Source organism: Sinohyriopsis cumingii, chromosome 17 (genome assembly GCF_028554795.1).
Source record: "Sinohyriopsis cumingii isolate HCF-2022 chromosome 17, ASM2855479v2, whole genome shotgun sequence".
Classification (NCBI taxonomy): domain Eukaryota; kingdom Metazoa; phylum Mollusca; class Bivalvia; order Unionida; family Unionidae; genus Sinohyriopsis; species Sinohyriopsis cumingii.
The window spans coordinates 62,378,131-62,405,559 of record NC_142977.1 but is presented as its reverse complement, the minus strand read 5'-3'; positions in this window follow the sequence as shown (position 1 = coordinate 62,405,559).

The following is a 27,429-nucleotide window of genomic DNA, read 5'->3' as shown; positions in this document are numbered from 1 at the left end:
CCCATTGTCACTGAATCACCCCCATATACTACTTCTGTATGTAGGGGCAGCTAAACAATGTCAAATTTGTCCCTGTTGTCTTAATGTATATTTTTATATGGACTTTTCAAATTTATTTGTTTGTCCTGATATAAATTTAGTTGCTTTGGAATTAATTTGCAATTTAGAATTCCGGCGAGATGAACGGTGTACTACCAGTTGAAATTAAAATAAAACCTATTGTTTTATGTGGGTGACTATGGTGTGGCGTTTCTCACATTAAAGTCTATTTTCAAAATGAGGCAGGCTGTATTCGAGTCAGGGTCCGCACTTTCTTTCTTTATTTATTTGTGTTTCTCCCGATTCGAGTTAGGCCTCCTCTCTAGTATTAATTTATAATTTAAAAGAAGTAAATAGCCAACTCAAAATCCCTTAGGAAGCTTTATACATTTACTGGTTTGGTTTTAGCATGAAAAACTTAAGTGGCATCTACAAAAATAATAAACTGGTAATAAGACTAGAAGAACCAAGGACCTTTAGAAGTATAAAGGAACTTTTATGTAAATATAGGGAAAATGTGGAACTTTGGGGAATTGAAACTAAGGAAACATACAATTAGATAAGGGAAAATTTAACCTCTAAAATTAAAAATAAAGTAGACGAGGAAATATCTCGGTTAATTGGGAAAGACCTTGGAGGTACTGGACCAACATCGGCTCTCCAAAAATACAAAGCTTGATATTCAAATATCTACACGATATATGGCTGACTGGTGAAGTGGCACTACGAAGGAGAATGATACGCATACATGTAAAATATCCCATGTGCAAATGTGCTAACTTCACAAAATATCATGCGATAGCACAGTGCGAGTTTAGGAAACAGGACAGGATACAATTAATTATGGAGATATACAAGAAATAGAAATACAGAAAAGCCAAATTGTATATCAAGACGGCAACTGTAACAAAAATTTAATAGGAAAAATAACAGACTGCATAACTAAAACCATGATGGCGTGTGGCCAAATCATAAACATTAAAAAAATGAATAGGCCAATTTTTTAAAAATCCTTTCAGATTAATTAGAAAAAAGAACTTATAGGAAGATTTGTGGATGGGAGGGATGGGGCTGCAAAGGGTGAAAAGAAGGGGAGGGAGATGGGGCAATGGATAGTCTCCCCTTAAAGAGGACCACCACAAAGTGAACCCTTGTCCCCATACCCACACCCCCGAGTGGAATCTGCTGTAGCCGCCACCCTTTTACTTTCTTATAAATTTTCCTAAAAAGCTTCAGTTTCTTTTTATTATCCATTAAATATAAAATTAAATAATTATATAGACTTTAATTATATTACACAACCTATCACAAATCTTAATTATCGGGACAGAGAAACTAATGGGGAAAGTACGAGATAATGACGTCATGGGGTTATGTCACATGGCGCTACGCGAAGTGAACATGCCTATGAAACAGTCGGTGAAAACACCCCATATAGGAAACTTTACATACAAACACGTAAACAAAGGATCTAATAAGTCTCTCTTCTAATTCTATTCTCTCTAACTGTGCAGCTCTCGCACTGCACGGTAAATCCCCACTGTGTGGGTTTGAGGGGATGAAGAACAACCATTTTTATTAATTTTGGCAGAAATCCAATAAATAATTTGAGACGGCCTAACTCTAGGTGGGAGAAATACAAGCAAATAAAAAAGTGTATGGACTCCAACTCGAGTACTGCGGATCTCAGTTTACAAATCCAACATGCGAAGAATGACACAATATATTTGTACACAGAAAACATTACGTTTTTTTCTTCTTAATTAAATTATAATACACCGTTACTTCGCCAAAATTCAAAAATATATTAAATAAATAAAAAGAAACATTTTCTTGATCCGATTATAAGGATCCTAAGATTACTGGGGAGATTTGGGAAAAAAAATATAGGCTATCCCAACATGGAAACAAAATATAGCATACACAGACTATAGCATATATACATATAGCACACACGGGATATAATCGACCTCGAGCCAAGGTCAACCAAGAGTCTAGAAAAGGGATTTCAAGTCAGGTGATGGAAACCTACTCGGAAAAACAACCCTATAGATAAAACTAGGTTTAAAAAAAATACCCCGTCAAAAATTAGAATTAAATTTTTTTGACCTAAATTCTTTGCATAATATAAAACACACAACACATGGGGGGGGGGACATATACACATAAAACACCTTAATGTTTTGGAAAAGTAGGAGGCATCTGTCTGGTGCCCTCCCAGTACTTTGTCTTGTGGGGATAAATTACGTCATTTCCTGCTGGCGTCCTCTATAGGTGGAACATCGTAGCTAAGTAACAGTGATGTATATATACTTTTATTTCGAGAAATTAAATTATTTTTTCTTTACACTTGATAGGTTTTTTTGGTTCTTTTTGTTCAAGTATAACTACATTTAATCATGTCATGCAAATCTGATGTAAAAAGAAAAATGTTGGTGCATGGCCGGTAACTTTTATACGTCATGGTAACGGAAATTAAATTCCGCGCATGCGCATTTTGTGTGGGAGCAACAAAAAAAACCCACACAAAAACAAGCAAGTTAATTAAAATATCTACTAAAATGAGCCATCACGTGAGAACTTGGCCTCAAAAGAGCAAATATAGGTACTATAAAATGTTGTCTAGTCTCGGATTTGACAATCCTTAGTTTTTTATGCTGATGAAACATTTTTCAGTAGAATTTTTTTTCTTTACAGTTTAAATGCCTAATTTTACTGTTTATATTCATACCTGTTCAAATGTACTGGTCACATATAACAATATCGTCGAAATATTTACTAATACCATGCTGGATTTACAGAATGTTTAAATAATCATAAAACTAAAAGTGTAATTGATTATAAACAATAGATTTGTTTTTTTTTTTACAATAACCAGATAATGAGATCCGAACATTGACCAAACAGTACTTTGAGAAATTCAATATCGATTAGTTCATCCTCAAACCCAAACTAATATACTTTATTTCAAGGGGTAAATGGTACCGTATTGAAATGGAACCGTATTGAATGACGTGTTAGGATAAAATTTACCGTTGTTAAAGAATATCCTGACCGACTGAGATCTCAACATCGTACATCATAGCTGAAAACAGTGCAAGCCAGTATACATAATTGCATTATGCTCACGCAAGAAATATTGTAACAATCAAAGGGGTTTGTTGACCGAGCGATGTCAAGCCCTTGCACGAATCCATGTACGAGTCATAAGTTTCCCCTGATTCAAAGGAATCCTGTACAACTACTTCTGCAACCTGGAAAATCCAACGCGTCCATTCTATCAATAATGTTACTTTAATTAATACATGACCACAAATCCCAACTTCCCAATTGTCTGTCAAGGTCACAACTGCAAAGCTTCTCTTCGTTAACTTTCCGTAACTTACCGCCAGTATTTCACACCGTGAAACTATACAACTCAACAACCTAATACAGGGAACCGTTTTTACTACGCCACCTCAGGCCAGTTAAATCATGATTTTTAGCTTCATTTCGCCTGTAATTTTGTAACATATTTACCACCATAGCAACAATAAATGGCACCTGCCGACGGCGGAACAGTCCTTTCCTGATGATTCTACTGTACAATTTACCAATCTCCAGTCATAAATACTGCACCTGGAGTCACACGATCAGTTCACGCAATTAAATTTGAATAGGGACTACTGAGTGACACGGACATACATGCGGCTTTGACCTGAATTCACAAAAAGTAAACCATGTCATCTTGAAACTCACTTACACTTCACTCCGTAACTTTTGCCCCTAGTAATTGGCAAATTATTTCGGTCTAAAGACTATAATCCCAGCACCGACTTCCCATATTCAAGCAAGTATATAAGGAATCCTTAAAATGGAGAGCTGTAAACAAATATGCATACTCCAAAATATATTACAATATTATACATACCTTGGAATTTTATTAACTGTTTTTTTTTATATACATATTTTCATTGTACTATTGGATGAGCAATGTGATTTTGCGTTCTGCCTTGCTTATAAAATGTATTGTCTTTGGTCAACAAAAGTTGATTTAGGGAGGATAAGAAAAGAAGTTTTGTTAAACGATCATGGAATTGAATAAACACTGGGGACAATATCGTACGCTGGATCAAAACGATAACACATAAATCGCAGAGATTAATTGAGATTTTGCTTAACGGTCAATCAGTCCGCACTCGAAGTAGGGAAATAAGTGAATAATGCAAAAGCTGACCATTGTCTGATAACCGACGCACATCTGCCACTGCCATATATTGTAAAAATCCCATTACTACAGGTGAAAAAGAATTAATTACACCTGCTTCTTTGGGGCGTCATGTGTGACCAGTGTATATTAGTATTGTGTTAGAAAAATATTGTGACAAACCAATGTATGAATCAGTCCATATCGTTTTGCAAATTATACTGAATAATTGACTTCAGTAGAACTCAGAAGAATGTAATCCTGTAAGCACATCACGATTACAATGTTTGTACAATTATATAAAGTGTGATCATTTTACAAGCAAAGTATACATTTAAAAATTAATACTACAAATGAGACAACACATACGTACATACGGATTATAATCGTGAGATAGCAAAGGATGGTTCATATGTTGAGAGGTAACCAATACACCAACACAATTAGAGTTTGTAAGAACATCTTATTTCCTTCATAGATATACTTAGCCATGATGCAAATTGTTTCCTAATATGAAACTTAAGCATTTCAACACATTTAAACATATTCCGACCGTGCTGGAAACAAAAACAGTAAATTTAATTTAGTTTAGCGTAAACTGTAAAATAGTTCTTTCCTTTTGGCATAGTGTCTGAATAAAAAAGTATCTTTCTCAAATTTGCTAACTGCTACACTCTCATTATGTAATTAGATACTTAATTGCTGTACCATAGTTGTATATATATTTATATATAAATAGATATAGTTTTGTGGACATGTACGGTTGAATAATACCATCCCGTGTTTGTGTAGGGGAATGCGTACATCACAATCGCACTCGTAAATTTTAATCAATACCATCTCATGAATGGTTAGGGACCGTCCATTTAGTACGTACGCATAGAGGGGGAGGGGGTAACCCAAATGCATAGGCTTATGTATGGAGGTATACTAATAATATACGTACACATTTAAGGTGTGTGTGTGGGGGGCGCTGAAACATCGATAATAATTTGTGTAATACGTAACCTGTTCGACTGGGCTAGGCTGAAAGCACCTGGACTGTTCAGTAGGCTTTTGCATTTTAGCGGACACAAGACAAACTTTTTACAGTTACGCAGCTTATTTCTTTTATGCAGCCAGACATTCAACGTCGGTGGACTATCTATTTTATTACACAAGTTAATATTATTAATCCTTGATCGTTTCTGCGTGGATGGCCGTTCTATAGAATGGGGGGAGGGGGTGTCAAGTGTAAGTACGCGGAGGCGGGGGTGGTAAAAAAAAGTACGCATGTGTACAATGAGGGGGAGGGTCAAGATTCGCGATTGTTTTGCGTACGTACTAAATGGATGACCCTTGCGAATAAATTTGTACAGTGTTTTAATCACGAGCATCCAGGTAGGGGGCGCCAGTACAGCACGAGCGCACGTGCAAATGTTTTTAATGATGCCATCTCGTGTGGGGCACAAAATATACAAGAAAAACGCAGTTGCATAATAAATGAACATAATCTCCTTAGAAAAGAAACGCGACGATGATATATGGCACAACATAACGAGATCTGAACGTGTGCCAGGTCAAGCTAATTCAAACAGAAACTCAATAAAATACATAGTAATATGATACTTGTTATAGCTTCTTAAAGAGCACGCATTCTTGTTGAAATGAGTATGTAATTTGGAATTTTAACGTAGCTTTAACAATATTTCAGCCATTTCGCTATGATGTCTGATTTGTGGCATATTTATAAGGATGTCTGTTAGTACCATTTTTATAAGCCTTTGGTATGACTCGTCCGGGGTTCGAACCAGCGATCTCCCGCATGCAAAGTGGATGCGCTAACACTAAGCCAGTGGAGCTGTCTTTCTAGAAATGAGATAGTTATCAATCATATGTTAACAATTAATAAGTTTCTACGGTATAAATCATTTTCAAACATGTAAACACAGGGAAGAAATGAAAAACAAAATCATACTGAGATATGAATTTCACCACAGTTTTATACACATGCAACGTCATTTCTATCATTCTATAATAGATTTTAAACGGACAAAAGATACCACAACAAAGACAGACAGATAGTCAAAAACTCGATTCATCAAAGACAAATATCTTCTGTTTTGTGGTCTGACATTTGACCAAATGTTTGTTTGTTGTTGTTGTTGTTGTTGTGGGGTTTAACGCCATTTTTCAGCACGATAGGCTATACATGGCGGCCAGTATTAATGGTGGAGGAAGAACCCGGAAAACCCCGGAAAGAACCACCGACCCACGAGAAGCTACTGGCAAGCTTTCTCACATGCCCACATTGGCTGAATCTTAGACTCGAACCGCCGCAGACAGAGGTGAGATGGCAGTGATCCGTAACGAAGAGCGCTTTAGACCACTCGGCCACTCGGGGCCCCACGTTTGTTTGTTCGAATCTCAACAGGCTTGATTGTCAAACAAATTTGGATTGACCTAAATACACGAATGCTTATTTCATATGGGAGCATTGTATCACCATACTAAAGATAAAGCGAAAATATGTGATCCAATTAAATAATTTTTAAATGTTTGTTCATTACATGAGATACAATTTGTATTAAGTCGAGGAGGAAAAAATTGATATTTCTTTCTACCCAATAGCAGTGTCAAGGAACATGATTGTCACGATTGTTAAATGACCTTTTCATTAATGGAATCGCTTTAACTAGTTTTGAGAGATAACGTGTTTCTCTGTAGGATGACTGAAGGAAGAAAAAGTTGTAGTGAAGACTTTTACTCCAGCTTGTTTTGATTGGAAGCTATTTTCGTCATAAGCTATATCACTAACAACTGGTGTAATCGGATTATTATAATTAAGGAAGTCTTGAGCCAGTTGCCATTTTGCATATAAATGCACATATTTTTATCGACATAAAACTTCAATAGTTACTAACTTTTTGCATTGGTTACGATTCTGGCTGTCTTATTTTTAACATTTTTTATTTCTCCTTTCTCAAGTAATGAATAGTCTTAAATTGACAAATTTTGAAATTTTTTAAAATATGCTACTGCCAAAACAATTTATTGTTGCGTAATCGCATGTTTTTATTGTCTTATTTGGATCTATACAATCCCCTAAATTTTAAACTGTCTCATAAAATTGTAAAACGACAAGTGATATTTAGCTGCTACTGGCTCATTTATACTCATCGGAACGGCTTTTGCTAAAGTAAAACAAATACAGGAAAAATGGATATACTTATATATTGTTGTTTTGTTTTTATTTATACTACACCAAGTGAAATCGGAAACAATTATCAATTAAACAAATAAAATTTACGAAGCAAACGAAAGTCTGAAATTTTCTCTTGGACAAGGGTGAGTTAATTCTGCGAAGTCTTCTCAATTGTAGTGATCTACAGGTGTGTAAACATGTGTCCCCGTAGTGTATGCCATTTACTACATGTGTGTCAATCTCCCACAGTGGAAAACACATCATATCATTAAAATAAAAATGTAGTTTTTCAAAACATCTAGACCCTGAGATAAGTTTTCTTTAAAATCAAAGAAAATCCTCTGTAAAGGAAGCGTATAAATGCTTTCCTTGAGGTGAACATCCTAATGTATGTGGATTTACAAGGTCCTCCTAATATAGTTAATGTGTGTGTGTGTGTGTGTATTTTTAACTTAGCTTTAAAAAATTAAACCATATCGCTACCAGGTCTGCAGTGTGACAGTTTATAGTGATGTCTAGCAATGTGGCATCATGCCACAAACATAGAGCATTTTGCTCCACCCAGTCACACTATCCTGACACCATGCCGACTAATCCGAAAACTAACCTCTTAATGATCGGCACCAAAAGAGGCAGCTGCTATTACCATTTTTATGTCTTTAGTATGATTCGGCAGGGGTTTGAATACGCGACGCCTCGCATTCGAGGCGGACGCTCTATATACACATTCACCATCGGAGAGATTGCTTAGAAAAGAATGTACGATACTGGTTCCTGTTGTTCATTACAACTCGATCTGGAGACCTACCTGATGGAAAATGAAGGCGCATTATAAGGTTATAATATACGAGTCCAGAAATATTTTTAAAATTATAATTTTCAAGCAAGTTAGTGTCTCTAAGCATTTGACAAAGTCTGCTTGCAGTAGCGTACTACAGGGAGGGGGAGTTTACAACATACTTCGATGCTAATAACATGTTTACATATATTATTAAGTACGTCTTCATTTGTCTTTCCGTGATCCAAACATTTTCCATATAGGTAAATTAGTTGTACCAAACTTAATCAATCATATATTTCGACATATTTGATATCACTGTATAGGTTGCAGCAGCAGAGGGGGTGAACAGACCATAGAATTCCGACAAAACAAATAAAACAAACAAATAAAATCATCTCGTAGAAAGGTCCAGATTTTACAAAATGAACCTTTCCTTGAGATGTTTTTATTTCTGTAATGGCCGATTATACTAATAAAACCTTAATTCGAAATAGTAGCTGAAAAAAATAAAGTAATCTACGTGTTTATTTATTTTTTTGTTTATTTTTTTGACGACCAACGTTGGTAGGTACCCCCTCTGCTGCTATTAATTTATGTAAATTTACCACCATACCAAGTTTGATGAATATTTCTCAACGCGTTCTCGCTGTCGTTTCTCCTCATCTGTTTCATCTTTATTTGTTTCATCTTTATTTGTTCTATGTTTCAAGTAATATTCAAGTTCTGATGGTGGCTTTTCTATTTTTGGATTTATGTTCTTTCTGTGTTTATAATATATCATCAGACTTCTGTATCGATCTCCACCGCAATTTTTGCAAATCTGATATAATCCTCTAACGCCGTTGTTACATCCAACACAACTTCGTGGACCAGCATGAGGATTTTTCTTTATAAGATAATTATGTTTCTTGCAATATTCTCCACGACATTTTTTATCACATTTGTTAGTGGTTCCTTGACGCAGCCACGCACAGTTGTTCATTATATGAATGATATCTTTTTAATTAAGTTTACACCTCTTCTGCTGATATTAATTAAAAGATTGTTATATTAAAAAATAATGGTACATTCGGAATCTCATACTGCAAGAATAGCTCGAGAACGATTAGAAGCAATTAAAAAATTTCTTCCTGTCAGAGACTCATTCAGAAAAAATCTGCAAGCGCAGCAAGAAGCTCAAGTTGAGTACGAAGAAGAAACTAAAAAACTGTTTAAGCCCGTCACTGCAGTCATCAAAGAAGATCTTCTTCCGGTATCAAAACAAACTGCAGCGCAGACTGAAAAAATAGCAAGAAGAACTAAACAGGCAAAGAAGATTTTACGAGATCTTCCAACTGATATAGCTGCAGCTCAACCTCCACCTGTTGGTGAGGAAATACTTGAAGAAACTGGAAAACTTCGTACTGATCTCGCCGACGTGCAAAAAGAACATACACCTGAACCCGAACTAGTAGAAAAAAACGTAGAATTGATTGCAAAATTTAGGAAAGGGTTTGTTGAAGAAATTAGAAATACTAAAAAAGAACAATTACCCGAAGTAATACTAAATAGTATATTTAATAAATCTAGTATTTTAAAACCCCGTCATGAAAAAGTAAATGATGATAATCTTATTAAATATATATATCGCGTATATTACAACAAAAAACAAGCTAAAGGTCAAGAATACAAAAATCTTGATAAAGAAGTAAGAAGACTTTATAGAGAGAGACTGAAACAAAAAGAACAAGAACAACCCTCCCGGAAGAAACTTCCTCCACCTTTACAACTTAAAAAAATTCCTGCGCCGGAAATGACATTTACACCGGTAGATTCACCACATGGATTTCGAAGAAGTGACTCACCTGACACACCCCCGGCCATCACTGAAGTACTTACTCCGGTAATGCAACCACCAGTATTTAAAACACCTGAAGATGAACCTAAAACAGGATCTGGTTTATGTCCTGATAATATCATCAATGACATGTCACGGTTAGAAGTTCTCATAGGAGGAAAACGAGCTGGAAATAATTCACCAGAAATAATTAATGAAGCAGCTGATATTTGTCGGCGATTATTTCAAGGTGGTATCAAGGATATCGGCGTTTACCGAGAACTTATCGATGAACTTGCTGATGACTAGTTGTTAGATAAATGGTAAATAAAAATAAGATGATCATACATAATAATGATCGCAAATCTGTACAGGTCAGAGCGGTAAACTCACGATTACCAATCCATAGGGTTATTTACGGAGATGGACTTGGTGATGTTATTCAGGGATTATTTACAAGGATAGCTCCAAAAGAGGCACCTGTTGCAAAACAATTATCGATGAAAGCTATTGATATTGTTCGTGACAAAGCTCCTGGTGCAATTGTCAATGTTGCTGGTAAGGCGTTCTCGGCGATCAAAGAAAGACTAGCACGATTACTGCCACGAAAACAACAACCACCAGTAAAATTACCAAGTACTGAGGTGATGCCTGCAGATGTAAGTAAAATAATAAATCAAGCTGCAAATCAAAAACTAGCGGAATTATCTGAAGAAGCGGAAAAAAATATAACAGCAAATTTAATAGCAGGAAGCGGTCTTCGTCGACGATGATTATCATTTGGAAAAATGATAATTACAATAAAATGTTTAAACGCATATCCGACCCAGCATTTGACATGGATACACCGGTCCTCAAAGATGAATCGGTACGTGATTATCAATTTTATTCCTATGACGCAAAACAACCAGAACAGCGGGGGAGAATCGAATGACAGGTTCATGATACAAGTAGATATTTCTTGCCCGCTGAAGCGTTTATTGAAGTAGAAGGTGAACTTGTAAAGGGGGATAATACGGCATATGGTGCCAATTTGCGTATTGGTTTTGTCAACAACGGAATTATGGCACTGTTTGATAGCGCCACATACATGATTGATGGAAAAAATATTGAATCAATTCAGAAGGATGTTGATGTTGCTACAACAATAATTGGTCTAGCGAGATATTCTGACGACTTTATAAGATCGGCCGGTCCAACAATGATGTTTGCTAAGGATACCACCGACAACGCCAACAATAATCAGTATATCAAGTTACTCACATCACAGAATACTTCTGTTGCTGATCAGGCAGAAGCTGCCAACCCCGATCGTGAAACTAGACCGGGGGTGAATTTGAAATTATAAAGGATATTGCCCCGACTTTCAGCTTAGGATTTGCAACACGCCGAGCAGCGTTGTTGGGAAATAGAAGAAATTTTTCATGTGCAATTCCATTATCTCACATCTTTGGATTTTGCAGAAATGTTAGAAAGGTAATCTTTGGAGCTAAACACACAATTGTGCTCGCAAGAAAAAATGGTGATAATGATGCAATCTGGCGAGGTGCTGGTGTTGCTGGTGATGCTGATGCTGGTAAAGTAAATATAACAAAACTTTCATTGTGGATGCCAGTAATAACACCATCAATTACTGAAGAACAAAAATTACTATCTTTTATGGATCAAGGCGGTAAATCATTGATATCATGGTTAACAGTAACCACAGATGCTGCTCAAAGCAATGTTAATGGTTTATTTACATGGAATATAGCATCACAACAGGGTGTTTCTGCGCCGCGACATATTTTTATTGCGCTGCAAGATAATGCTCGGATGAATAATCAAAGACATTCACATATGATATTTGATAACCTTGGAGTTAATGAAGTTTCCTTGCGGATAAATGGACATCAAGAACCGGCTGAGGATATATTGTTAAATTTTGATTAAAATCATGTAGCACGCGCATATCATCGTTTAATGTCATTCATGGGACGTGATCAAAATGTGGATACCGGTTTGCAAATATCACAACTAGATTTCAGAACTTTATATCCGATTTATTATTTTTCGCTGGAGCATCTTGATTTGTCCAAGCAATCTGTCGTTGATATACACTTTCGAGCTCGTGTTACTAGACCTCCTCCTGATATAGCTGGTCCACCACTTGTTCGCGGCTTCTACAGAGCAATCGCGGTCATACTTAGCGATAAAGCCATGTTACTTGAAGGTGGTAGTGGTCGAATGAGAGTCGTTGATGCACCAGTGGAAAATCTTTAATTATTCAGAAAAATATTATTTATATATAAAATGTCGTATAGTCATGTTAATGTTACTCTGACTCCTGGTCAGGTCAAAAAGCTTCAATCAAAAACCGCCAACAAATGCGGAACTAAAATATCACTAAAACGAGATCAGATTAGTGGTGGTCCAAACAAATTATCGTTGACAAATAATCAGATTAAACATTTCAATAAAGCCCTGGAATCAAAAACTGGAGTTCAATTTCATCTTTCTCCGAGCGCCATCAAAGACATGGTTAAAATAGGTGGTATATTTCCACTTCTCGCAGCGCTACCAGCGATAATAGCTGCTGCTGCTCCAGCCGTAGCAAAAGCAGCCGCGTTAGGTGCTGTTGGAACAGTTGCTAGTATGGCTCTAAAGAAAGCAACAGGAAAGGGGTACAAAAAAAAGGGACGCGGTCTAAGATTGCCAGGATCTCGTTGGGAGAGAGGTCTAAGGCTTCCACGATAGACATTCCAGCATCAAATTTTGATTTACTTGATGCTGCTAAAAAATTAAAAATAAAAGCTTTTAGAGATGTTTTTATGCGAGATCAATTACCGAAACAACCAAACAAACTCGAAACAGGTATTATTAATCTAGACTCGAATTCAGGACCCGGTACTCATTGGGTATCATACGCGGTTGATCCACGTGGAATCGTTTATTTTGATTCGTACGGGTTAGCTCCACCCGTTGAATTTATCAAGTATGTTGCACCACTTCATAAAAAGTTTGGTATTCAACGTTACCCACACAAACAATGACAGATCCGCCAATATGTGGCCGTGAAGTAATTAATGTACTCGACGCTATATCAAAATCATCCAAACCACCACATAAAGTTGTGCATGATTATACAAGTAACCGATTCGTTGCGCGTAAAGCGTTTTAAACAACAGGTCTTATTATAATGGCTGACATTTACGGAAGATCTTCTATTAGTAAGAAAATAAAATCCGACGTTGATCTGTCGAAGTATGCAACTAAAGATGACCTCGCTGATGTCATGAACCTGGCTGGAGTTGACCCAGATGAGGTTGTTATTTTTCAAGATCGATATGGTAAACTAAAAACCAGCAATATCAAATGGAATGATATAGTTCGACGAGTACTTGGTGCAGTTACAGATAATATTCCCGTGTTTACTGACGGTGGTAGAATCAGAGATTCAAGTGTATCATTATCAACAATTAGAAATGAAATTGCAAAAAGCGTTGCTAATTGCGTAAAAAACACCGGCGACATAATGACGGGTGAACTCAGCATGAACGGAAATAAAATAGTAGTTTTAAGAGATCCAACATCTGACCAAGACGCAGCAACAAAAAAAATACGTTGACAACGTGGATGGAAAACTATCCACGCTGCGGGCCGAGTATGATGTTCACGTGGGCGCTTTTGCAAGATTTCGCAGAGGTTTTCAAAGAACCGCAGAAGAATTCTTTGGCACTCCGCACGCCATTGATATAAAACTCGTTGATATCAAAACTAACCTAGACACGATCAAACAAACACAGCAAAACATCGTAGCGGGAATTCCTGAGATCGTCAACAAAACCAATTTGATTAAAATTCCAGCTGGAATAACTCCCGGGCATATCACAAACATCGTATACACGGTATCATCGGGATTTGCAACATGGTCCAAACAAAATAATACTATCAAATATACCTCAACAGTCACTGGCGTGTACAGGCTGTCTGTGTTTAGTGCTGCAAAATTTGAAATATTTACAACGTTTCCATGGCGTCATTCCACCGACAGGTTTTCCGGGGTTGTATCTGTTATATTAAATAGCGGAAACGAGGAAATATTTATTCTGGAAGCAGCTGATGAGAAATTAACCGCAACATCTTACTGGTGGTGTTTGTAATTTGTAGCTGAAACACCTCAATTGGTTACTGCATAAAAATATATAATGGACGGTGCACAATACAGGTACAATCAAGCGCGTGAATGGCAGGCGGCGCTAAAAGATCAAGTCGATCAATATACAATAAGAGTAAAAAAATATCGACGACGATTAGTTATCGTTGATGTAATTGTTTATTCAGTATCCGCTGTTGTTGCTGGAACCGGTGTCATATTATCAGCGGTGACAATGATGGCACCAACAGCTGTAACTATCTGTATTTCAGCAGCAACAACTATTGCAGGTGTGTTTAATATCATCACAAAAAAATATGCACCTGCATGAATGAAAAATTATCCGATTACAAAATAAAATTACACACAGCGACGGTAGCATACTCGAAATTATCCTCGTTGTTATCAGCGAGTCTTAGTGATGGAATTATATCTGATTTCGAATTTTCAATGATGACTAAAATATACGAAGAGGGTATCGGTATTAAAGATACAAGTATTAATAATGACAGAATTACTCCAGCAGATCGTGACCAACACAACTCCGCCAAAGATAACGATGATCTCGGTAAGTTCGTCTAATCCTGAATTTAGTGTTAATTTTCCTACTGCAATTCCAGTAAAAGAAATAGCACTAGCGCAATTACGGGTATATTACAGCTGGACAAATATCAGATCAAAATCATTTAATGGTACACCAGCAAATAATTCGCTTGTATTTGCTAGTAAAAATAAACCAGATGGTACTCCTGACTGGGTTGTTGTTGGAATACCAACTGGCAGTTATGAGATCGAACAAATCAATGATGAATTTGAGCGTAGAATAAAATCAATAACGGGAAAAGAAGCAAAAATATCAATTAATGTTCATGAACCGACCCTGTCTTCTACAATCGAAATACATTCTCCCGATTACGTCGTTGATATTTATCAATCTTCAATCAGATCCGTACTAGGTTGGCCTGAAATTCCCCCGGTGTATGAAGGACCACCAGAACCAACGAGGGGTGATTTTACGTCAAAGAATAGTTTTCGTCATGATATCAAAATGAATTCAGAATGGTTAGATTACATAGAAGTAAAACCAGAATGGAGGGGGAGGGTACCTGTATATGATCCTAGAGCTTCTTTTTATAATCTTAATGAACGTGTCATTGCTTTGAATATTGATTCTATATTTGCTTCAATAAACTTAGACCATGAAATACAGGTAAATAATTTACGTGATAGTTTTCAAGAGTATTTATTTGATTCGACATCTGCGCGCGATAATATTATTAGGTACATAGAAGTTTTAAATTTTATAGTTAATTCTTCTGAAGTTATCTATAATAGAATTAGAGATATGGTTCTTAAGTCATCAAGCGATTATAAAAAATCCTTCGCAGCCAAATACAAAATACCCGAAGCTGACATTGCAACGTTTAAGTTTCCTGATTATAATCCAGATAGATTAGGAAAATCTGTCAATGATGTCATTGATGAATATTTTCCTAAAATACATGATGCATGGAGAAAATTAATTCCACTAGCAACTGTTCTTAGATATGATAATGATCCACATGGCGGCGGAAGACACGTATCTCCGGAAATCGTTAATATAACATCGACAATCGTGGTCAATCTAGTTTGTGACGTAATCGATGGCAGCAATCAAATAGACCTCGGAAAATCAAATCAGGCTCAACAAGGATACATCCTATACACATTTACACCACAAGTTTCCCTGGAAGTTTAATCGTGCAAGAACCAACTAATCCTGTATATTTGCGGTGTCACAATAATATGTTAACACGAATAAATTTTAAACTCACAGACCACCTTAATCGCTTAATTGACATACGTGGAGAAGAACTTGTGATAAATCTGTATGTGAAATCTTAATTATTATGTAATGGAGTGTTTTTATACACGAGGATTTCTTAACAGTTAGAAGAACATTTGTAACAGAGATCAGACTCAAATTCGATCAACTTAAAAAAAACATTTTTATTACTGATACAAATTAATCAGCCTTACAAAAAAAAATTTGTTTTTATTTTTTTTTTCTGAAAATTTGATCATTTTACACCACACGTGGTTAGCGTTGACAGGGACCCCAGTTACCAAAACTTTCATTTTCATTATTACTTTGGATCGTTTCACCAGTAACGGGGTTACTCGCTGACATAATTTTTCTTAATTGTCTTATACGAGTACTAATCGTTTTCTTTGCCTCGTACTCGTGGGATAACAGCGATCTAATTCTTTCTACGGCGGCAGAGAGAGGAACGAATTCCTTCACATGATTATCTTCTACGGTAGCTAGCGACTGAAACATTGCCGCCTGAATCCGTTTCATAAGCTTGTATTTAGATGATAGTGTGTGTGTTCCCTGGTTTTTACGTTCTTGTAAAATCTCAAAATCAGAAACTATTTTTTCAGGATTTAGTTCATCGGATATATTAATTCCATCTTTTTTCAATTTTTTAATAGCAACAATTACATCATTGATATTTTCATAGTTCATTATGTAATATATAAATCTTTAAAATAAAAAAAATATCCCTACAGAACCCCTATCGAGTCTTTAGCGAGTTCGTCGGGATGTTTCGAATGAAGAGCCCCTATCGAGTGTATTAGCGAGCTCATATTATGAATGAAGAGCCCCTATCGAGTGTATTAGCGAGCTCAGATTATGCATTGAACGGCACAAACATATAACTAACTAAGGAATGTATATATACAATGAAATGGATATATGCAAGGACAGTACAAACATATACGCTCAGCAAAATCCCACCCACAATAATTAATCCAGTGGGTGATACGAAAATATGTATCAACCACCAGTCAATTTGTGGTTGAATTTTGCTGAGCGGGGGGTTTTGCGGTTCCCCCATTATTATAAAAATCGCAATTATGCGCACCACCGACAAATTGTCAGCCATGGGGATTCGATCCTGGACCGCGAGCGTCATAGTCCAATACCATACTGATTGAGCTACCGAACCTTGTTACGAACATATGTTTCGGAAGTTAATATATAGCTAAGGAACCAATACAATTCTGAATTCAAGAAATACGTTTTCGCCAAACAAGTTAGATTTATAAAAGCTGGATTATTTACTATACCCACGCCATCTAACTGTTAGATGTTTTCATCATTCCTATAATATAACTGTTAGATGTTTTCATCATTCCTATAATATAACTGTTAGATGTTTTCATCATTCCTATAATATAACTGTTAGATGTTTTCATCCCTCCTATAATATAACTGTTAGATGTTTTCATCCTTCCTATGACTATACGAGATTTTCAATCCTCTCTATGTCTGTTCTATGGAGAAATATATATTACGAGATTTCCCACTCGTAAATCTGTATCGTGGTTAAGGGAGTATTTAGTTGTTAATATTACCCGATAAAAAAAAGTAACCACACATACGCACACAAATACATAATCACACACACGCACACAAATACGTATACAAATACATTTTGCTCTGAACAAGGAAAATGCAATTGATTTTTAATTCCAAACACTATATACATGTATTTCTGTAATCGAGTAAATACATGCAGGATCCCTGTAGTGTTAACCCGCCACGATCGATACATACTAGACGCTTGATTCTACATTCAGTAAGCTGGCATATAAATGTCGGTTTTCTGTAGTTTAGATGTAATGTATATGCTGTGTTGTTCTAAATGTTTCACGAATAGAACAGAAAAATACACGAACTGTATATTTTTTGTAAGTTAGAAACCGAAATAATTAATGACCATAAAATTACATCCCTTTCATGAGTCAAAAATAAGTTGTGCATGGGGGGAAATCTGTGACATAAATTAAAAAAATTAATTCGAGGTGGTAATGATAATTAAAAATACTGAAAGATAATTTTCTGTTTATATTTTTTCGAGAAAGCGGTTTTATATATATATTTTCTGCCACTCTTTGTACTGAATGCGCGGTAATATCAAAATATTTCGCAGCTGAATGCATTGAACGAAATATTATTTCTTCACCAGTTTCTATGTTTGTGGAAATTACCGCCCTCTTTCCGATTGTCTTACATCTTCCTGTATTACCACGTGCACAGTTTTCGCTGTGTGAGATAGCTTGTAAATTGGATAAACTATTATTTTGAGGATTCCCATCAATATGATCAATAACAAGACCGTCACTGATCACTCCAAAGAAACATTCGTAGATGAAACGATGACATAAATAATGTTTCTTTTCTCCATTGTATGTGAACACTAGATAACCATAATTATTAATATAACCAACTGGTTTCTTCAGCCTGCAGTGTCTGATGATGCCATTAATATTTGATTCATAGTTTGTTATGACAGGATGTGGGACAAATTTATTTTGCTCCATTATAATAATATTATTTGTTTAAATTATTGTTTGTCTGAAATCTTGATATATAATCCTCCACGGATTTTATAGCGTTTTCACTATTATTATTTTTTTTGTCATAATATCTTTTAAGTTCTCTGAACCGTTTTCCACCGCACTTTCCACATAATCCTGTTGTTCCTCGCACTCCAATACCACACCGCAGACATGGTATTGGTCCTAGACTTCCTCGTCGTATGTTTTGTGAGTGCATCCAACAAAATTCCTTTCTGCAGGATTTGTTGCATCGATTTACTGAGCCGATCATCAACCATCTGCATTGAGACATTGTATATATAATATTTTTTATTTTAAATATTTGTTTTAATTATATGAATGAGTTTGAGAGATTATCCCAAACTAGGCCTGTTAAATATAAATTCAACCTCGACAGACTATCTCCAGACTTGCCAGTGCGAGATTTGGTTGATCCGAAAAATAAAAGTCTGATCTCGAAAATTCACGACGCCAAGAAAGAATTTTACACGGATGGTGCATCTCATACATGGTCAACGTTCAAGATTATACGTCTTGACTCCGTCAATTAAGCTGTCACGGACGCCACAATGAACGACAAGCGAGCGGCAACTATCATTAACTACATCGCTAAGTATGAGGGCAATCAAAAATATTTCTTCAGAGTAAAATTTATTTTATTAACAGAAACAGGTAGTTGGATTATCCGTGACAAATATGATCCTGTCCTTGGCAATAATAAAACTGTCATATTAAGTAAAAATTCCAGACCGGGTCTACTGACCGGTATTGACAAACCGTATTATGAGCGAGCGTATCCTGTAACAGCGGTTATTTATGGAATCTATGAGATAAATTAAAAACCCAACGTTGATAAACTAGCGCCGATGAAATTTTCAAGTTTAAATTGTGTAGCCGAACGAGTAATAGAACACTTTACAAACGCAATGCGTGGAAATGGATTAACTGATTTAAGGCGTGAAAAAATAAACTCGTGGGCTGATTCAGTTAAGGATACCGGTGCTACAATAAAAGATGTTGCTGAACTAGGAAAACTATTAAAATTTCCAATAACCGTAGCGACAATAACGGGAGAAATACTGTACGAATCTAAATATAAATCGAAAGGAGCTCCAATAAATATTATTGATCATAACGCGCATGCATGGACTAGCGCAGTAACAATATTTCCACGTGATCGAACTGTTAGGTTTTACTTCGGAGATATGTTTGATTTTATTAACGAAATAAGTAAAACCGATCCTGTATCGGTATGGTTATTTAAAAGTAATAAGGAAGGTGAATTTGATCAGTTTGTCAGACCAAACGGTGAAATATATCGAACAGAATCCCTCCATGACGAGATGAAAAATCTTGCGGAGAAGTTTTTAGAGTGCAAGCACGCGGAAAATACTGACAAATTACTAACTAATTGTTTTACCGTTCCATCTGTTGCGGCTCATTTTGCTAGAGAAAAAAATTCATGGAAACCAACACGATTTGATTTACTCGAGGACGTACGCGCAAGTTGCGTCGAATACGGACATGGCGGATTATGGAATACCAAATACAATTACAATGATGTTATTTCGGTTGATATGGTTGCATGTTATCCAGGAAGTTTTCTAGGATACGGAGATTGTTCTGTATACTTTAAAAGATTTGGTCACCCAACAAACGAGATGACGCGAGTGGCAATTAATGGACCATTACCTGATTTTGATCTGACTGGATTCGCCTGTATTGAATCATTCGAGTTTAACAAAAATCTTCACAAGATTTGTTATGTTTGGTTTGGTAGACATTTTTGTGAAAAACGTTGGGCACCTATAGTTTTGTTACGATATATGCTAGATTGTGCGATACTGACATCGTTGGTGGTCAGTGAGGCAATTATATCATATCATGCACAGACGAAAGTTTGGTTGCCCATGTCAGATTGTGAAGTTATTAGCGAGTTTAAGGATGATATTCCTAAAAAACTCAAAACCGCAAAAGATCTCGGTAGAAAAATTATAGGTAAATTTACTCAAGGTGGTGCATATGATTATAAAAGACATCACGCACGATTAATTCTAGATGATGCCGAGTACGATTTTATTATCGCTGATACAACAGCGAGAAATATATTTGTAAATCGAGAAAGTGTTTATTTATCCGACGGAACAAAATTGGGTACGATCGTTAGTTACATAAATGACGTCTCCCCACAGCATACTCATCTAAGATCTTCCATGTTGGCTTATGTTTCCATAAATTTATTATCGATGATTAATAGATTTCCTGAGACCGCAGTCAGAGTCGCAACAGATTCGTTTTAAATTTCAAGTAAATATTTAGAATCTGTCATGAAATTTACAAGTAATGATGAACGATGGGGTTAGTGGAGAATAAAAAAAGAACTATTACACAATTATACTGAATCAGCAGATGTTCCAATGAGAGATTTTTATCGTAAGGGTAATAAAATATCAGAAATGTCGAAAGCGCCATCATTGAGTGATCCAATAACTAGATATAAGACAGTATATCTCAATGGACCTGGTGGATGCGGCAAAACGACTCGAGCAATTAATGTTTTTAGAAATTCAGATATGATCGTGCTGACACCCACACATAGACTTGCACGTGAGATGAAACAGCGGCAAGTACAATCGTGCACGTATCATAGTTTCTTTCGGTGGCGCGGGGATACATGGACTCCTGAACGAATGGGAGAAAAATATATACCCAGAATAATTATTTGGGACGAGATATGTACGGTGTCATTGGATACATTAAAAACGTTTCTTGATTGGTTGTTGACGAAAAATACCGCTATAATAATGTGTGGCGATCATGGTCAACCGCCGCCTTTTGTTGGACCATCTCCACATGATTGGTTAAAAAATTTCGTTGATTATTACGAAGAAATAGATGATGATCATAGAGCTCTCGATACAAATTTAAAGGAGTTTAAAAAATTAATCAGATTACAATCAAACAAAATTCAGTGTGAAATAATACGTGGAGTGATCTCAGAGACCTCAATGAGTGATTTTTTAAATTTATGGAGACCCAACGATTTGATCGTAGCAAGCAGAAAAATAATCAGAGACGCTTTACAACAACAGTTATTTCAACTACATAAAGAAAAATACCCAGAATTACCCATACCGTTGTGTTATAGACCATCAGATACACGAAAACAGAATATTAATGTTGATATTCCAGGACAGACTGAAAAACAGAATCTCGTATAAATGATATTGTCGCCGTTGATATCAGTGTGGTCGAAGATGCATTACGTGCTGACAAATCTCCATGGGTGTTGGGATACGCTATGACGATCCACTCGTCTCAGGGATTAACTATTTCTGATACACGAGTCTGGATTGTAGACGATCGTATCGAGTGGTCAAATTTAGTTTATTTAGCGGTATCGAGGGTCAGAAAAATATCTCAATTACGTAGAATTATAATTCCTGAAATCGTTGATAAATTTAACATCATCGATGATGATATAATAAGAAAAAAATTAATCGGATACAAACAATGTGATAAAAAAAATAAACGCGACTTTGATCTTGATGTTGAATTTATTATTGAGTTAAAACAGCAACAGAATAATCATTGCGCCAGTTGTAATTGTATAATGCTGTGGAGGTATTCGAGTAATGATTCAAGACAATTTACCGTAGACAGAAAAGATAATAGTCGCGGTCATACACGAGAAAATACCATGTTGACCTGTCTTGAGTGTAATCGACGTCGGGGTGCAGGCACCCTTGGCGCTAGTGCTAGTTAAGTGATCGAAATCACTGAAGTGATTTTGGCGGTAGTTGCGTATCCTCGGGAATTATTTGTAATTGTTCACGTACAAATCCACGCTGAGGAGCAGTCGAATCTAATCTGTAGATTGCAGGTCTACCTGAGGATCTTGTCACGGTGGATATTTTGTGTGTGGTAACACTCCAAATAGAATCAGTCGCTCTCGCTTTACCACCTTCAAGTTCACCAGGCTCATATAAATATCTAACTGTAACATCACCCAATATTTTCTGTTTTTCAACATCTTTTCGTTGTGTTGGTATATTTTTTTTTTTGTAATTGCATTAATGGGTTTCATGTTGGTTGTTCGTGTAATCTCATTATTTAATGCAGCTATCACGCTTGGTAATCTTGCAACCCACTCGCGAGATCTTTTATCCTGAATAAATTCCCTCGCGTATTGATATCCAAATAACCGCTCAGCGAGTGTTCGATTAAATCGCTCAACAATTGCCTGATCACGATGAATTGCAGTATGACCTCGTCGTATTTTGGTATTATGTTGTTTCATCAACGATGATACTGGACCAAGAAATTCCTTACCAGGATCAACCTGTAATAATTGTGACCATCGCAGACCACCTCGTTGATAAATTCGTTCAAACGCATCGGCTACTTCAGATGATGTTTTCGCTGATAGCGGCTCTGCTTCTTTATATCTACTTGCAACATCAACTACGGTTAACGCGTATTTGTATGTTTTTCTACGCACAGTATCATGCGGTAAAAACAGAATATCAGCTTGATGAACTTCATTAGGAACACTGACATCGAAATACGCGTACTGAATTCGTTTCGGTGGTTGTAGATAAATTTGCCATATTGCTTGTTTGGATAACCACGTTTTAGCAGTAGAATGTTTAACCGCTGCTGCATCAGCAAGTTTACCAATTGCTGCTTTGCCTCTCCAGTATCCTCTTGGTGAATAATAAATCGATTCCATTATTAATTACCAGCCCCAAGCGCAAATTTACTTTTCATCGCGGATCTTACTAACCAATTAGCTAATGATTCTCTAATATTTTTATTTTTTATAGAATTTAATGCATGAATTAATTTCATATCTGCAATGTGTCTATCTTGTAGATTTTGACTTTTATAAGCTACATCATGAGCGTGACAAGCTCGATCAATAGCGTTTATTGGTTCCTCGCCTGGTTTTGGTTGATCCTGATTATCGATCCTGATATCAAGTCTGGTACCAGGACCGCAATAATTATATCCTGGTAGATGTTTTTCTCCGCTGCATTTAGCCCATGGAGCACCTGGAAACTTTGACATCAAATTAGCAATATCACCACCGTGCTTATTAGGTAAATACGAAAATTTCTTTCTACCGCATAAGAACATTTTCCACCATACGCTATTTTTTTATTTTTTGTTGTAACCGTAGCTAAATCAACAGTTGGAGTTTTAACTCTACAGCGTAAGCAATATAAATTCATGTTATAAAATATATGGATATAATTGATTTCTCAGCGACAAGAAAACGAGAGCCAGTTAAACACCACCCTGCGTTACCAAATTCCATCAGAATGATTATCATAGGACCATCTGGATCGGGTAAGACGCAGTTATTACTTAATCTGATAATGAGATGGTTGAAATGGAATAAATTGTATTTAGTAGCACCATCCGCTGATGATCAACGATGTTATGATGTACTTAAAGATTTCAATGAAAACGCGCGATTACTGGATGAGGGTAATGATGTTATAGAGTTTATAACAGATATTGATGAAGCACCATCCGTAGATGTTTTAGACGGATTTATTAATAATTTAGTTGTATACGACGATGTGATGCTAGATAAACAATCAAATCCAGCCAGAATATTTTCCCGAGGTAGACATAAAAATACAGACGTGATCTATGTTACTCAACGATATACACAAATTCCGAAGGTGATTAGAGACAACTGCAACATTTTAGTTGTGTTCAATGGCGTAGACACACACACACTTAGAAATATTCATCAAACTTGGTGTGGTGGTGACATGGATATAATTAAATTCAAAAATTTCTTCTCACGAGCGCAAGCTACTCCGCACGGATTTATAACAATATATTTACATGATCCAAGAACAAGATATCGTGTGGGTCTTGATAAAATATTTGGATAAACTTAATTAAAAAGATATCATTCATATAATGAACAACTGTGCGTGGCTGCGTCGAGGAACCACTAACAAATGTGATAAAAAATGTCGTGGAGAATATTGCAAGAAACATAAGTATCTTATAAAGAAAAATCCTCATGCTGGTCCACGAAGTTGTGTTGGATGTAACAACGGCGTTAGAGGATTATATCAGATTTGCAAAAATTGCGGTGGAGATCGATACAGAAGTCTGATGATATATTATAAACACAGAAAGAACATAAATCCAAAAATAGAAAAACCACCATCAGAACTTGAATATTACTTGAAACATAGAACAAATAAAGATGAAACAAATAAAGATGAAACAGATGATGAGAAACGACAGCGAGAACGCGTTGAGAAATATTCATCAAACTTGGTATGGTGGTAAATTTACATAAATTAATAGCAGCAGAGGGGGTACCTACCAACGTTGGTCGTCAAAAAAATAAACAAAAAAATAAATAAACACGTAGAGTACTTTATTTTTTTCAGCTACTATTTCGAATTAAGGTTTTATTAGTATAATCGGCCATTACAGAAATAAAAACATCTCAAGGAAAGGTTGATTTTGTAAAATCTGGACCTTTCTACGAGATGATTTTATTTGTTTGTTTTATTTGTTTTGTCGGAATTCTATGGTCTGTTCACCCCCTCTGCTGCTGTTTCTCATCAGTTTAAATCGATCTGTGCCAAAGCAAGTCGTGAAAATTAATAATAAAAAAGTTGGTATTTATGCTTATCATTATTGCTTGCGACTTTACCGATCTTCATATCCTTGATATGTGCATCTACCCTTCCCGTTTTGCGATAGTAGCACATACTTGGATGCTAATACTATAGATTTGAAGCATATAATTAAAGATGTACAACATTAAATAATATGTGTATGTATCTTATTAAGTACGTCTTCATATGTCTGTTTGTGCACCCGATGCCTTCCAATCCGAACGGTTTCCATATAGGCGAATAAGTTATACCAATAGTAAACAAACACAGCTTTTGACAAATTTTTTTTTGTGCCAATAGACATGTGTGAAAATACAAAATAAAAAAGTTCTACTTTTTACGGAATATCGGGTGCGACTTTACCGATCTTCCTATCCTTGCTACTTTAATACACCCTTCCCGTTTTGTGATTGTAGCACATACTTCGATGCTAATGTTATAGATATGAAGCATATAATTAAAACTATACAATATTATAAAATGTGTGTATATATCTTAATAAGCACGTCTTTATTTGTCCGTCCGTGCGCCTAGATCCGACCTATACGAAAGTTTTTCATGTGGGCGAATAAGTCATACCAATCGCAAATAAAACAACGGTTTTGACACATTTGATATCAGATGAAAAATTTGATTTTAATTGATATGTTTCTAATCATACTAAATCGATCTGTGCCAATAGACATGTGTGAAAATGCAAAATAGAAGGTTTTGTTCTTTTTACTGAATATCGGGTGCGACTTTACCGATCTTCATATCCTTGCTACGTGAATCTACCATTGCCCTTCTGCGATCGTACCACATATTTCGATGCTATTGCTATATATCTAAAGCATATAATTAAAGCCGTACAACTGTAAATAGTATGTGTATGTATCTTATTAAGTATGTCTTTATTTGTCTGTCATTTCGCATAATGTCTTCCTATACGATCGTTTTCCATACAGGTGAATAACTCATAACAATAGTAAATAAACCCCGATTTTGACAAATTTGACATAAATCGATAGGCTTCGCATCAGTCTAAATCGATCTGTGATAGTAGAAATGTAAGAAAATGCAATATGAAATTTTTGGTATTTTTGACTCTGTATTGGTTGTGAATTTAACGATCTTCATATCCATGATACGTGCATCTACCGTTGCCGTTTGCCTCAGTACCACAAACTTCAATGTTAATAGTATAAATCTGAAGCATGCAAGGAGAGCTATACAACAGTATATAATATGTGTATGAATCTTATTAAGTACATCTTGATGTGTCTGCATGTGCGCCCAGTGTCTTCCATAGCGAGCGTTTTCCACATATTCAAATAAGTCATACCAATCGTACACTACAAAAACAGGTTATTGTGTATTGTTCCACTTCCTATTTTTACACTACCTAATTTTGACCTAGTTTAATAAACACTCATTTCTAGAGAGGACACATCTGTCGCAGCCTAGACATTTTTTTTACACTTATCAGCATTGAGTCACGCAGACAAAAAGATTTGTCAAAAGTCATATCATTGTTATTAATGAAGTGAAACAAGGATACATACGATGAAAAACATAATACATTTCTCCAATTCACTTTTTTCCAACCAGAAAGTCCTCTTAAAATCTTTACCAACTATTCTGACAAGGCAAATACAATTCCTACCATACCAAGCATCCAGTCTGCTACTCAACATGTGTTAGCTATGTGACTCACAGCTGATAACTGCATCTGCAACACTTTTTTAGAATCGTGTTTTGTGTTTTACATATGTCATTACTGATTTTCTGAGGTGGTTCTTGGGTATTTTACTTTGGAGTGATGAACATGAAACACACGTTTATGGCATATTTCATAAATAAATCAGCATCCTCTACATTACTGCTTATTTAAATAAAAGTACATGTATTACTATTAGGATTTTCTTTCAAAAATAGGTAATTTTACTTCAATAGTAAATGTTCAAACGTCCATTGAACTAATCTTGATATTTAACTTATTCTGACAAATTAATTCTTTCTAAATGTCTTCTGTCTCTTATTATTTGCACTGTTAGAGAAATAAGTTATGAAGTATGCAAAACAGTTTTGTAACTTAAACAGTACATGTACATTAAAGAATTGGGGTTCTACATATTCACAATGCCAATTAATTATTGCAAGGATGTTGTACACTAAATCTAGTAGTCTTTTATTATAAGTAAAAAATTGTATTATTATACCATCATGATTTTCCCCCAATTTTATTCTTTCAGCTTTTC